General features: G+C 36.9%; 1 protein-coding gene across 14 annotated transcripts in view; it reads right to left on the reverse strand.

The window, feature by feature from the left end:
- The window catches only part of Lrrk (Leucine-rich repeat kinase), a 255,882-nt gene that overhangs the window by 162,548 nt on the left and 77,298 nt on the right, over positions 1 to 16,036 (reverse strand). The gene's annotated exons all lie outside the window — the stretch shown is intronic.

The following is a 16,036-nucleotide window of genomic DNA, read 5'->3' on the forward strand; positions in this document are numbered from 1 at the left end:
TATTCGAAGTATGCGGGGTTGATTTCCACATTTATAATGCTAATGCTAAAAACACATTTTGCTCTAAAAAGGTGTATGGCTAATCCGAAAGTAAAAGATGCATTTTGGGCTAAATGATAAAATACGTTCAAAACGCTAAATGCAAGCTGAGCATGGAGAGCCTACAACTAAAAATATAATGCAATGAAGTATAACAGTTTTCGAGATCAACAACAAAAACCATGTTACTCAGGCTACATATTTTTATATTTATATTTATTCAATACTGTCTATGAAAGAAAATTTCTTACAGACTAATAACAATGGTGTAGGTTACAAAATAAAACATACCTACTTAAAATAAGGGAGTATAATATTCAAAAAAGCTTGTTTTCCCATGGAAAAATCAAGGGAAATACTCTGAGATAGAATATTAAATTGGCGCATAGATCTTGCAAGAGGAGCATTACTGGCAAATTTAGTTTTCACTTTTTTCTAGTAAAAAGGATAGGTGACGCGAAGATTTCGCCTTGAAATGTTAAAAGTAATTCTTTCCAGAAGATAAGGACAATATATGGTACCATGAATGCCATTAAACATTAAAGTCAATGATAAAACTGACCTACGGGTTTCGAGAGATTTTAGGTCAAGTAGCATAATACGGGATGCATAGGGTGGAATGGGAGTATCAAATTTGAAAGACCGTAAAGCGAAATTAATGAACACCTTTTGAATACGTTCTATTATTTTTATTGATACCTGGTTATACGGCCTCCAGATGACAACTGCATATTCAGGGTGTGAGCGAACAAAAGTTATATACAACATTTTAAGAGTATAAGGGTCTGAGAACTTGGTGCAGTTCCGACGAATAAATCCTAGAAGAGAGTAGGCCTGGAAATCAACATGTTTATTAAAAGACAGTTTCGGGTCAAAAAAAACTCCTAGGTCCTTTACCTCCACAACATTCTGAAGGACAGTATTAGAAATGTGGTATACTCCACTATATGCCCTTGTGCATCCGTGGCTTTGTGCATATTGAGTTCGTCATATTGAATAGCGTACTGTGGTTTAGGTTATAGTGACAAGCGGAAAAAACTCAGCATGTCTTTACGAACCTGCCCCACTCTTTACGAACCTACCCTACTCCTCGACCTGCCCTATATCGCACACCTGAATCGAAACAGCGATCAACTCAAAAAATTGCAATGTTCAGAAAACGCAAAAACGGTCTGCCTTCCCCATAGACACCCATACAATTTTTATTTTTAACAAAGCATTTTCTCACTGTATAAAGGCGGTATTAATAATTAGAGTATACAGTTCGGTAGCTATTGAAGCCTAGCGGGTCAAAAAGCGTGCTTGCGTATGATAAGAATGCCCTTTTCGTCAAAACTGTGGGTGGTGTAATGATTGGGGAATGAAAATAAATTAGATTCTGTTGTAATGCCCATTTAGCGGCACCAGATAGAATTGAGTTCTTTATTAAAAAGCTGTTTCTTTTATACAAAAATACCTACTTACACTAATACTTACAAACTAAGTGTATTACATACATATACATTCAGTTCAGTTCCATAGGAACTGCATTCTAAGCATAAATAAAATTAGCTGTGGAATCTGCAACGCAAGCATAAGTAAATCATGTTAATAATTTGTATACAGGTAAAGGCTTGTGGCGAGCAAGCTTTGACCAGTAGCATACCAAGGTTTAAGTTACCAGATGATGCACGGTGTACAAAATATATGTTTGTACAAATGAATGAATGTGTCAATTTAATCTCAGCCCGTACCAAGGCCTGTATATATTAGAGGTTTACGCCGATCACTTTATCGGCGGCGCGGCGTAGGCTCTATTATACACCGGCGGCGGCGGCGTGGGCGGCGCGCCGGCGTACGCCGGTATTCTTACTTTAAAAAGCTTAATTTTTCTATTTAAAAAAATAGTATTTAGGAAAGGTTTTGTTTGTATGTATTTAATGAAATCAACGTGTTGGCCATTTCGGTAAGATCCGGGGTTTTTGCCTCAAGATCTCGCAGACCGTTCAAAAATTTTCAGGAGTAGCTCCTTGCGGAGGGATTGCCCCTCCTTCACTTACTCCAGAGAGGCTTCGAACCTAACCCCGGTCTTTCGAATTGGTAGTGCTGTGCCTGCTGAAAAGAAATATAGATACATAAAATAGCCACACTTTTGTTTGCATATCTCGTGCAAAGCGTAGTTTCGCCTAGGGTTAACTCCTAATAATCGTCGCGAACACTATTTCTTAAAATCATTTGTGGCTCCTTTGCGGTCACGCACAAAGGCGACTTACGGTTGCTATTAATGGTCTATTAATACTCATGACTCCCGTGGCACAGGGCGCCTCCAGTTTTTCGGCTGTTTTTAAGAGCTACAATTCCCGATGTGCGAACAATAGCATTCCCGACCACCAGTCGCTACCACGCCTCCTGACCCTCACATCATATGACAGCTATAGAACTGCGACTTCGAACTCATCCCTTCGTCGACGTCACTTTCCTAGAAGCTCTAGGTGTAGCTCCGAAGACTTTCCAACGGATGCTTTTGTCGCGCTATGCTGCCGAGCTACACCAGAGAAACACCTTGAAACATTAGGGAGTGGCTATTCGGCCAAGGACGCCGCCTTCGAAATCATAAGCAATCTAAGTGGAAGTCATTGCGTAATCGGTGAAAATCGTAAAATACTCGGCGCATCTACATAATTAAAATTTTACAAGGACGCTGGATAAAATTTTTAAAATTCAGACCAATGTTTGCAGACGTTTGTGTTCACATCATTTATTTCAATAGTCTTCGTTAAATCAAAACGATATTTTAGAATGAAAGTCGACCGATTTTAAGTTGAAAGATGTTTACTGCTGTTTTCCGGCCTTATAATATAAGAGCTCATTATGGATGACCGCGTAGCTTCATTTTTCAGACTAGTTCGACTGTCCACTACGTTAGGGTAATAGCACACACAGTCATTAGTTCGACTGTCTTGGGAAAGCTTTTTCTTCACCACTATGAGTGTTCTTGCGAAGGACAAAGCCTGACCTGGTAAATATATGTGCCTACGTATTCACATTTGTAAAAGGAGCCGTAACGTGTAGGTGATATTTAAACTTGGTTGATAGGCTATAATCAATGTGATTCACTCCAAAGGACTAGTTTTGGATAGGGCCGCCAACTTTATGTCAAACCGGGAGACTTGGGTGTTGAAGGATGAAGTTTGAAAATTAAAATTAACATTTCAGACGCTATTTTATAGTTTCGCAAATAAAAAATAGATTTTTGAATGTAAGCCCAAATGATTTTTCAAAACCTTCTCATTCGTACGTATATCCTCAACTTAAGTATGAGGTAAGAATAAGTATGTTTATGCCCCTAGAACCTACAAAAGGATTTTGCATCACTGATTTGGCTTATTCTTTCAGCCAATCGCAATATACAATTTTTTTAAAAAATCGGCACCTTTCTTGCTTTTTTAACAACTTGAGGGCAATTTGAAAACAATTTGAAACGCCTTGGGCCAGTTTATTTGAATTCATTGTTCATTATTAATTTTTTGAAAAAAAAAAATGCAAAGTGAGCATATAAATCTCTACTATATATTTGTGAAAGTATGTCTGTATGTATGTTTGGACTTGCTACTCAAGTTATGCTATTAATTTTTGAATCCGTTTGTGCTTACTTTGTTTGTTGGGTGTTTTTTGTGTGTGTCAGTATTTTATGACATTTGTTTTTTTTTTTTTTTATTATTGTATTTTTCTTTTGCATACGATAAACATTTTCTTTGTGTTTGCAAAATTAAAGTGCTCTTATTCTATGAGTTTAAGTCTATTTTTGTGTATTACACTTTTCTTATTTTTATTATTTTGATTTATGTTTTCTATGTTTCTATTTTCTACATTGCTTTTATCGATCCTTACTACTCTAAATGGAATTATAGTAAAATTATTATTTTTATCGATTTTTCTACCTTATAGGGTATTAGAGTAAAATTATTATTTTTATCGATTTTTTCTACCTTATGGGGTATTAATACAATTATTTTTCCTATTCTACCGGTCATAGTAAAATTAGTTTTTCTATTCTAAAATTATTTTTCCTATCGGTATTTTATATTCTGCAGGGCCCTATATGTATGTCTACTATCTACCTTATGACCTCTCTAAAAGGCGAGGTTTTCCTATCATAACTAATTCTTTGTTTTTCCTTAGCCTGTTTTACTAATTTATATGCTCTATCTTGCGCTATTTGTAACCTATACTTAATTTCTTTGTCGTAAGCCTCATAATTGTATAATGGGCTTACTGTATTTTCTCTTAAAAATTCGTAAGTCTGGGGTTTTTTGGCATATACTAATTCGTATGGACAATAATTATGAACTGTAGATGGGGTAGTATTGTAACAATACGCAAAATATTTAAGATATTCATCCCAATCGTTTTTGCTAATGGATATGTAGGAACGTACGTACATATTCATTGAATGTTCTATGACTACGATCAACTATGCATAAAGTTTGATGGTGGTAAGGTGTTGACGTGTTATGGTTTATTTTTAGAAGCTTGATTAATTCCTCAAATAAGCTATTTTTATATTCGCTTCCCATATATGTTATAATTGTCTTCATGCAACCATAAACTAGGATACAATTTTCGAATATCGCTTTGGCTATTGTGTTTGCGTGTTTGCTGGGTATTGGTATTGCAACTAAATACTTAGTCAAGTCACATACTATAGTAACTGCATATTCATTTCCATTTTCCGACCTGGGAAGAGGGCCTATCTATCGTGTCTATTTGTACTGTGTCGAACGCTTTTGTGGGCGTTTCGGTTATAATCATAGGCTCTTTCAAGTTTTTTATTATTTTATTTTTATTACAGTGAACGCATTTTTTTATATATTTTCTGATATCGTTTTTCATTCCCTTCCAGTAATATTTTTGTTTTATTTGATTTGTCATGCGATTTATTCCTGGGTGGCCACAAAAACAGGATCGTCATGAAATTTGTGAAGAATTTCTTTAATTTTTACATTATTTGTCACATGCATAACTTCTGGGGTTAATGCAATAATTAGATTTTTGAGAACTTTGGTAGCAATTTCTTTAAATGTGTCTACCCGGGTATAATTATTCTTAAACAATTTGTCTCCTAAGGACAACTTATTTTTCTAATCCCTAAATTGCCGGCTTCTTTCATAAGCCTGGCAAAGAATTGACCTAAGTCAATCTTCGCCTCAACAATTAGATTTTTTATATTAATTTCGCTACAAATTATCTTTCCTTTTTTGAAACGTAATTTCGGAGGATCGAAAACGAGCTGGACTAGTCTCATTACTTCACATTTATTTAGCGCTTCAAATATTATTGGGTTCTCTTTGTGACTTTTTATTTCTTCATTTTTACTACTGGAATCTTTATTCTTATAATTTTTCTTAGTTTCCGCTCTAGTCGTAACTTTTAATATTTTACACGCTTCTACCGATATTTGTTTTAGGTCTTTAATATCTATGCGTGATAATGCGTCGGCTACATAGTTTTCTTTACCTGCGATATACTCCACCTCGAAATCATATTCTTCCAGATCTTATCTGATTCGAGTTATCTTTGATGACGGATTTTTCATCGAAAATAGAAATGTTAAGGGTCTGTGGTCTGTTTTGACCAAACATTTTCTACCGTAAATGTATGGTCTAAAGTATGTTATGGCCCAATGAATGGGCGCTAATTCTTTCTCAATTGTTGCTTTATTAATTTCTCCTTTAGCAAATGATCTTGATGCATAGGCAATTGGCAATTGTTTTCCTTCATACTCTTGGCTTAATACTGCTCCGCAAGCATATCCACTTGCGTCAGTTGTTATACAAAATTTTTTATTGAAATCGGGATATTGTAGATTATTAGGGCTTATTAACGCAGCTTTCAAATAGTCAAAGGATTTTTTGCAATCCTCTGTCCAGTCGAAAACTACATTTTTCTTGCAAAGTCTTGTTATTATTCTAGAATATTCTGCAAAATTTGGGATAAATCTTCTGTAATAATTGCAAAATGCGACGAATCTTTTCGCGTCATCCGCATTCTTAGGGGTTCGGAAATTTTTAACAATTTCGAATTTATTGGGGTCTGGCAAAATTCCTTTGCTTGTGCATTTATGACCAAAGTAAGTTACTTCTTGGTTGAAAAATAAACATTTACCCGGATGTAATTTTAAATTATATTTTCTACAAGTTGCGAAAACATCTAGTAAATTTTAATCATATGATTTTCGGAGCATCCCAATACGACTAAATCGTCCATGTATATGAATGCTTGTGAAGGTTTTAAGCTTGCAAATGCTAATGTCATCATTCTTTGGAATGAGTTCGGTGTTACTTTAAGGCCATACGGTAATCTTTTAAAACGATAAGTACCATTATCTGCTGTAAAGGATGCAATATCTCTTAATTCTTCGCTGAGTTCAATCTGGTGAAATCCAGACATTAAATCTAAGCATGAACAAGTAAGAACAGGACTGTCTTCGGCTGTGCCGAAGACTTCATACCTTTCATGAATGGGGCTCAACAATAATCTTATCCCGTTCGTAATCTCCGAATAATCGGATGTATAAGATAAGAAATATATAGTGAACAGATCTAAATACCTAAACGATTTTTAAGATAAACAAAATAAAAAATAGGTAGGTACTTTGTGTGAGAATGCAAAGCTTCACGTTTTTTGTGGTCTGCATGTAAAAACTATGACTACGAATCACGCATTTCAAAAATATATGACGTAAACGTAACTATTTGATGAAATTTGATGAATTTTGAAGCTTCTATCCGTAAAAAAGGGGCAAAAATGACAGTTTATATGAAGTATATAATATATATACCACCGATCTCTATGAATTTTTCAGACAACAATATATGCTATATACGTAAGCATTTGGTGAAATTTGAAGCTTCTAGCTGTTAAAACGGGGCAGAAATTGCGCAAACTTTCTTATCTGAACAATCGGTTGTATGAGATATATATAATATATGTACCACCGATCTCAAAGATTTTTTCAGACATCAAAATATGCTATACACGTAAGCATTTGGTGAAATTTGAAGCTTCTAGCTGTTAAAATGGGGCCGAAATAGCAAAAAAAATATATATATACCATCATATATATATTATATATATCACCGATCTCTATGATTTTTTGACACAACAATATATGCCATATACGTAAGCATTCGGTGAAATTTGAAGCTTCTAGCTGTTAAAATGGGGCTAAAATTGCGAAAATATATATATATACTATATATATATATTATATATATATAGTATATATATATATAGTATAATATATATAGTATATATATATGTAGGATGCCGATCAAATTATACCACTTTATTGCAATTTAGTTCATGTTTTATTTAAGAATTCAATTATTCAGTTACATGTATTTACATGTATGTTTGCTTAGCTTATGTTTTAATTATAGTTTATTAATAAAATATGGTGATTCACACACAAAGTTTATGCACGAGATAAGTTTAGTGCGCGTTCGGTATGGCCTTCGGTTTTCAACTAACTTTAAAATATCGTCCGTTGAGAAATGTATGTATCTACTTTACTTTGTTTCGTCTAGTTCGTTTAGGTCAAGCCTACAAGGTTGCATTTAGTTAGTACTGTCGTCCACTCCTGGTTGCCATTCCCACATTCGGCCCTCCTGACGATTCATTCGGCTCGAATGATGGCTCGGGTTGAGTCGAAGGCTCCCAACTTTTTATATACTCCGCCACCGAGACTGTGTGGCCGGGTCCTTCGTGGTCTCCTACCTTTACCAACTCATACCTGCCGTGAGGCAAAACCTTGCTGATTTTATATGGCCCTAAAAATTTCGGCTTCAATTTAAGACCCGCCCCAAATTGTGTTCGCTTGATGGCTACTAACTCGTTTGGTTGGTATTTCTTCTCCCTTTTCCGGTTCCTATTAAAGGATTTACGGTTTTCCTCCTGTATTTTCCTGATATTTTCTTGTGCATTCTTACGCATGTTTTCCCGCTCTTCATCCAACTCTCTTATGCCTTCTTCATCCAACAACTCAGCTAATCTAGTATCGCTAACTACTCGCATCTCAACGCCGGTCAATAATTGAAACGGAGAGAACTTTGTGCTTCTTGGTGGTGTACTATTTATTGCTTGCTGAACTTTTTGAATATGTTTATACCACTGACCAGGACTTTCAGAACATAGCTTTGACAACATTGGGATGATGATCTTGTGGATTCGTTCCACCTGCCCGTTCCCGCGCGGAACACCGGTGGCTATAGTAAGATGCTCTATTCTTTCCTTCTCGCAATATTCCCTAAAACTATTTGAAATAAACGCAGCACCTCTGTCTGAAATAATGCGTTTGGAATTTCCAAATACTGAAGCCTGCGATTTCAATTTGTCTATGACTGGATCTGCTGCAGTGGTTCTGGTGGGATACAGCCAGACAAATTTTGAAAACGCATCAATTACTACAAATAAATAACTGTACGACTTAGCGGTCTGGTCCATTGGGCCCACATGATCTATATGATAGGTGCCCAGTGGCCTGTCTTCCTTGTCTATTGGCGCAAGAAAACCCTCCTTTTTCCCAGTTTTACTCTCACTAATTATACACTCTACACAACCTCGAACTACCTTGGTCACTTTTGCAGTTAATTGTGGAATATAAAATGTCTTTTCTACAGCATCCTTGGTTTTGGCAATCGAAAAATGAGCCTTTTTGTGAGCAATTTTTATTATCTCGTCCTCCATAGACGATGGAACGACTACGAGTTCCTTAAAGGGATCTTTGTGTAGGACTCCATGTTTAAGATAAAAATCCTCATAACTACTATTTTCTAATACTGCACATACTGCCTTCACCCACTGATCACTTCGCTGCGCTTCCCTCAGTCTGTGTATTAGAGAATCTTCTAGCATCATGCAAGAGACTCTACTCAGCGCGTCTACATGCCTCATCTTTGACCCACTTCTGTGCTCTATCTCATAATTATAATCCTGCAGAAACATAGCCCAACGAGACACTCTTAGTGGAATATCTTGTTTCTTCATTGTCATGGTAAACGCGTTACAATCCGTAATAATCTTAAATTTTATCCCATGAGATAAACCCGCCACTTCTTAAGTGCTTCTACAATAGCTAATACTTCGTGCTCGTAAGAATGGTACTTTTCTTCAGCCGGTTTGCACTTACGGCTCATATACTGTACCGGGTGGAATTGTTGATCATCTACGTCTTTCTGCATTAGCACAGCCCCATACCCTGACGTAGAAGCGTCTGCATGAACCTCCGTGATTGCTTTTGGGTTGTACATTTTCAAAACGGGTGCTTTTATCAAAGCCGACTTTAGTTGGAGGAAAGCGGTAACGTGCTCGTCTCCTAACTGGAATTTTGCGTCCTTCCTGAGCAGGTCGGTAAGTGGTTTAGCTACCACGGCGTACCCTTCGATAAATCTGCGGAAGTAGGACGTTAAACCCAGAAATCTTTGCAATGCTTTTTTATCCCGAGGGAGGGGGAAATCCGTCACAGCCCTTGTTTTTGTCTCCGATGGTTTTATTGTACTATCTTTAATGATATAACCTAAAAAGTCCACTTGCCGCACAAGTATTTTACACTTACTCCATTTGATTTTTAGGTTATAGTCTGACGCCCTACTAAGCACACGTTCAAGCTTCTGGATACCATCACTTATATCCTTGGAGGGAATAATAAGGTCATCCATGTAAGCTATCACGGTACCGTCTTGTATCATATCCCTCAATACAGCAAAAACAAATCGCGAAAAAACAGCTGGAGAGTTCGATATTCCAAATGGAACATATCGGAACTCAAACTGATCGTCGTGCGTAACGAAAGCCGTGTACTTCCTCGAATCCTTGTCAACTGGTACGTGGAAAAAGCCATTAGCCAGGTCCAGCGTGATATAAACTTGAGCTCCTTGTAATCTTTCTATTACATCGTCCAGCAACGGCATAGGAAAGTTGTCTCGAACTATTTTAGCATTGAGGCGCCTGTAGTCGCAACAGAGCCTCTTGCTACCATCCTTCTTAGCAACGAGCACTATGGGAGATGCATATTCGGACGTACTACGCTGAATTACACCCTCGTCTAACCACTTGGCTACCTGCTCATCCACTACCTTTTTGTCCACGTGCGACATACGTCTCGGCCGTTCGTATACTGGAATATCATCCGTAAGTAAAATTTTCATGGTTATTGGGGACTCTTTTATCTTCATTGGTTTATAACCGGTAATCAAATATTCGACTGTATTTCTCTCAGGTGTCTGCAAATGCGACAGATCTACCTCTGGAGCTATGATCACTTCTTCTTCTTGTGCCAAGCACAATCCCTCAAACTCTTTTAAAAGGTCTAACTCAACTCCTTTCTTTTTATACCCTACTGTCTCCTCCCGATTTAGTACTGTGATTTGTTCCTTTGATTCGTTTGCATTTTTACCCTTCTTATTTCCTTCAACTTTCTCCACTTTCAATTTAAATACTACTAAATCTTCAGAGAAATTTAAGTCAACATTCTTCAGGATACTATTGCCGATTATGGCAGAATAATGCATATCCTTTTCACGAACAGCATGGAAAGTAATATTGACCTTCAACCCGTCCACTTGAGCCTGAATATCGAAACTACCCAATGTGTTTAGGACACTATTACAAACACCAATTAGTCGACGCTTGTCGTGACTTAGTTCTATTTCTTCGCCTAGCATCAGCAAAACATCGTATCGAATTAAACAAAGATCGCAACCAGTATCGATTAATGCCGAAAAGGTTACACCATTGCATGTCAAATCTTTAAATATACACCTTCCCATGCCACTTGTTTTCGAAAACAAGCCCTCTCCCAACGTATTAACGTTACCTTTTTCAGTTTTAATATGGGTTGATGGACTTTTACACTCAGCTGCACGATGCCCTGACTGACCACACTTAAAACATTTAAATTGCACTTGCTTACATTCCTTTGCTAAATGCGCAGAATCTCCACATTTAAAACATTTTTTATCTTTCTGGACTTGTTTCTGAACACCCTCAAATTTAGAAACAGTTTGACTAAAGCTTGAGTTAGCCGCTTGCTGGCGACCACTTCGCACTTTTTCATACACCTTTATCTGATCCTTGAGGTCAGAAAGCGTCTTAGCCTGATAGAGATTCCCTTTGTTTTGCCTAGAATCTGGAATACCCTCTATGAAATATTCAATCAAGCTCAAATCGTCAAGCTTAATTGGTTTACCCAGTTCCATAAGACTATAAAGATATTCTCTGTGATCTTCATTGTTACGTTTTTTCCGGTTGCGCAACAATCGGTGCACCTCGATTGATGATACCACTGTACCAAATTCTAACTTTAAAGCCTGTGCTAGAGTATCCCAACTACTAATGCCTCGCTGACTGCGTATAAATAACTTTGCTGCCCCTTTGAGCAGCTGCTTTGCATATATAAATTTTTGCAGGGCGTTCCAATTAACTGCCTCCGCATTTTCAACAAATTCTTCGATCCACTCTTCGACCGACGGAGAGCCCACTCCACTAAAAGAAGTTAATGAGTCTTGAATATCTCGCAATGTGAATGGCGTACGACTATGTGTCTGGTAATTTATTTCACTTCGTGGTGATGTACCAGCATCGCCATATTCTGAGCCCTCATCACCGTTGCCATCATCATCACCATCGACAGTAAGACCGAAATGTTCCAGGAGTCTGTCCTGTAACGTCGTCTTACGTCCAGTAGTGTCAAGCCCTAACTCACTTAGCTTCGTTTTCAAATCATTAACTGTCAATATCAAAATATCAGAACGTTCCATTGTAATAGCTTTTAATAGAGAAAACAAGAATCACCGGCACTGCAAACTTTGTATGTGTATTAATCAAGAAATATTTTGTGAAACTTTCTTACAACGCACCGTACTCAATAAATTACGACAACCGAAAAGAACTTCAAAAACAAGTATGCGATTAGTTTCATTCACGGTTAGGAACACAAAATCTCAAAATATTTCTTGAGCCTTCCCTGAAATATTTTTTCTTATCTACAAACAACTAGAGTACTTAAAATGCGTGCTATAAAATTGGTAATTATGAAAGTATTCTGCATATGTTTTATTCTTGCGTATTTCGACAACTTTTGATTTTAATTTTCCATGAAAACATTAATTTGTACATTCGTTTTAGCTTTATTCAATACAAAACTATTTTGCTACCGATTTCCACCATTCGAAAATTCACCACTATTTCTATACGAATTTTACATTTACATTGAAACAGAAATATTCAATATTTATAAAATTTTTGCATGAATAAAATAAAGACTATTCTTTGTGTTTTCCTCCAAAGAATACATTAATCAAAGCAAGATAGGCATACTTATGACTTTAGTTGGAGTTTCTGATATTTGCAAAATGAATACTATTAAATTTCTTTCTTTCTGTTTTCTTATGATAACACATTGATTGAACTGAGATGGAAATGTTTGTACTATTAATTTCGGTTTTAATTTAAACACTAGTGTCTACTTCTTTCCTCCGGTTGGTTATGCTATTCTACATACATTACTACTCTACTCTACTCATCTGCGTTTGTTATCTGCTGCCGCTGCCCACAATACTTCTTTGAACAATTCTGCTGCTACTCGCTCCGTTTCGTTTCGGCCAACGCCACTCCAACTTGTTGCACAAAAACTCCAACACAATTGTTTCGATACAATCACTTAGCAACTGATTCGTTTCGCTCGTGTTTACAGCCTTTGCCACACGATCTCTTTCAAAATTTACGCTCTTCGGCCACCGCCACGTAATTACTTTGCCAACAACAACTTTGCTTTGTGCTATTCGGCCAACGCCACACAAAGTTCGTTTACAACAACAAATTCAAATACTTTACGATATTCGGCCACCGCCACGTAAGTACACTGCCAACAACAACTTTGCTTTGTGCTATTCGGCCAACGCCACACAAAGTTCGTTTACAACAACAAATTCAAATACTTTACGATATTCGGCCACCGCCACGTAAGTACACTGCCAACAACAACTTCAGTACATGAATATGCAAGCAATCATCCCTTAGACGAGTGGATGATGCAATTTTACAATATATTTGCCATCGAAAATTTTTGTTTCTAAATTTTTTCACTAGCGCATGTGAGAATTAAACGAATCTCGTTTTATTACGCACAATGCTCAAATTTTGCAACAACTGAATGTACAGGCGCTAGCGCTTCGCACAATAACGAACTTTCGCGTCGATTCTATCTCACGTATGACACCATTTGTAGGATGCCGATCAAATTATACCACTTTATTGCAATTTAGTTCATGTTTTATTTAAGAATTCAATTATTCAGTTACATGTATTTACATGTATGTTTGCTTAGCTTATGTTTTAATTATAGTTTATTAATAAAATATGGTGATTCACACACAAAGTTTATGCACGAGATAAGTTTAGTGCGCGTTCGGTATGGCCTTCGGTTTTCAACTAACTTTAAAATATCGTCCGTTGAGAAATGTATGTATCTACTTTACTTTGTTTCGTCTAGTTCGTTTAGGTCAAGCCTACAAGGTTGCATTTAGTTAGTACTGTCGTCCACTCCTGGTTGCCATTCCCACATATATAGTATATGTATATAGTATATATATATATTTTCGCAATTTTAGCCCCATTTTAACAGCTAGAAGCTTCAAATTTCACCGAATGCTTACGTATATGGCATATATTGTTGTGTCAAAAAATCATAGAGATCGGTCATATATATACTATATATACCAACGATCTTTACGATTTTTTCAGACAACAATATATGCTATATGCTCTAGCTCTGAAAATAGGGCAGTAATTACAAAGAGTTTCTTATCGGAACAATCGGTTGTGGGGGATATATACTATATATACGACCGATCTCATCAATTTTCTTAGGCAACAATATGTGCAATATACGAAAGTATATGGTGAAGTTTGAAGCTTCAATCTGTTAAATTGAGTAAGATATTACAAAAATCATCTTTTTCTGAAAAATCGGTTGTATGGAGGATATATGCTATAGTGGTCCGATCCGGCCGGTTCCGACAAATGTCTAATCGGACACCCAAATACACCCGCTCACCAAATTTTATCAAGATATCTCAAAAATTGAGGGACTAGTTTGCATACAAACAGACATACGGACAGACGGACATGGCTAAATCAACTCAGCTCTTCAACCTGATTATTCCGGTATACTTAATGGTGGGTCTATCTATTTTCCTTTAAGGACTTACAATTTTGGGTTTCGTGACGAAATTAATATACCATTTCATTTTCATGAAAGGTATAAAAATAGGTAGGTACTTTGTGTGAGGATGCAAAGCTTCACGTTTTTTGTGGTCTGCATGTAAAAACTATGACTACGAATCATGTATTTCAAAAATATATGACGTAAACGTAACTATTTGATGAAATTTGATGAATTTTGAACCTTCTAGCCTTAAAAAAGGGGCAAAAATGACAGTTTATATGAATTATATAATATTGTTACGAATCTTAGCAAAACTAAGGGGTGATGCTATTTCTAAGCCGATACTAAGCAGTGACGTGAATTCACTTCAATAATTCAATCATTATGTATCTACATAAACGAATCAATAATTGCGTCTACACATATGTACGTATACGAGCAGCGGAGAACCAATGCACAAACACATGCATATATCTTATCTGAGTTGTCACAAGAGAGGGCAATAATTTGTGCAAGTATTACTCAAATGAGAAGTTATAAACGTAGATGTGGCTGGCGATTTTGTAGCTGAAACAAACTAGTAAGTTCTGGAATAGAAAAGCCTGGAAGTATGCAATGAGAAATCAAAAAGTATAAAAGGCGCGACAGTAGAGGCGAAGAGGAGTTTCATTTGAGCTATCAATCAGTTGGGTTATTAAGCAAGCTATTCGTTGCAAAGTTTGAGTGTTATTGTGAAGTACTTTAATAAAGGCCATTTTGCATTATTAAATATTGGATTTATTTATTCAACTGTTTAGTGATTCGAACTCAGCAGAAGATTGCAAATAAGGGGAATTGCAAGTAACCTCGTTACAATTGGTGTCAGAAGAGGAATTGTTGAATAAATTCCGAAGTTTGGGAGTACAAACGGCAATAATATCGAACTTCAAGCACGGCTACGAGGGGTAATGGAGTCGCAAGGAATTGATGTGGACGAGTTTGTCTTTTATCCTGATGGGGACGAAACAACAACAAAAATTGAAGAGAAAAACGAAACATCGCAGACAGTTACGAGCACAGACTTGAACATGATATTGGCTGCAATAACTGCTCAAAAATCGACAGTGGCATCTCAGCTGGAATCGCAGGAGACACGTTTAACATCCAAGATGGAAGAACAGAAAACGTATATGTCATCACAATTGGAATCGCAGGAGACACGCATAACATCGAAGAACACAGGAAACACAAATTTCTACACAGCTCGAAGAACAGAAGACATATATGGCATCCCAACTGGAGTCGCAAGATACACGTATAACATCTAAGATGCAAGCACAAGAGGAGCGCTTATCATTGCAGGTGGCGCAAATGTCTTCGCAGTTGGAAGCACAGGAAGCAAGGGTAACATTAAAGCTGGAAGCACAGGATACAAAAATTGTGCAGCTCGAGGACAAAATTGATGCTGAGATAGAAGCTTTGAGGTCGTATACAGGAGTTGCAATTAAATCGCCCAACAGTTTCAGTGAGTAATCCAAAGGTAAAGACACCATCCTTTGACAGTTCTGTTCCTTTCCAGGTCTTTAAGCTACAGTTTGAGAAGACCGCAACAGTGAACAACTGGAATGCTGAAGATAAAGTTGCTGCACTCTTCGTAGCATTGAAATGACCAGCTGCCGAAATCTTACAGACAATTCCAGAGTACGAACGGAACAGCTATGAAGCATTGATGGCCGCTGTCGAGAGACGTTATGGAAGCCACCATAGAAAACAGATATTCCAAATTGAGTTGCAAAACCGTCACCAAAGATC

Source organism: Eurosta solidaginis, chromosome 1 (genome assembly GCF_040869045.1).
Source record: "Eurosta solidaginis isolate ZX-2024a chromosome 1, ASM4086904v1, whole genome shotgun sequence".
NCBI classification, from domain to species: Eukaryota; Metazoa; Arthropoda; class Insecta; order Diptera; family Tephritidae; genus Eurosta; species Eurosta solidaginis.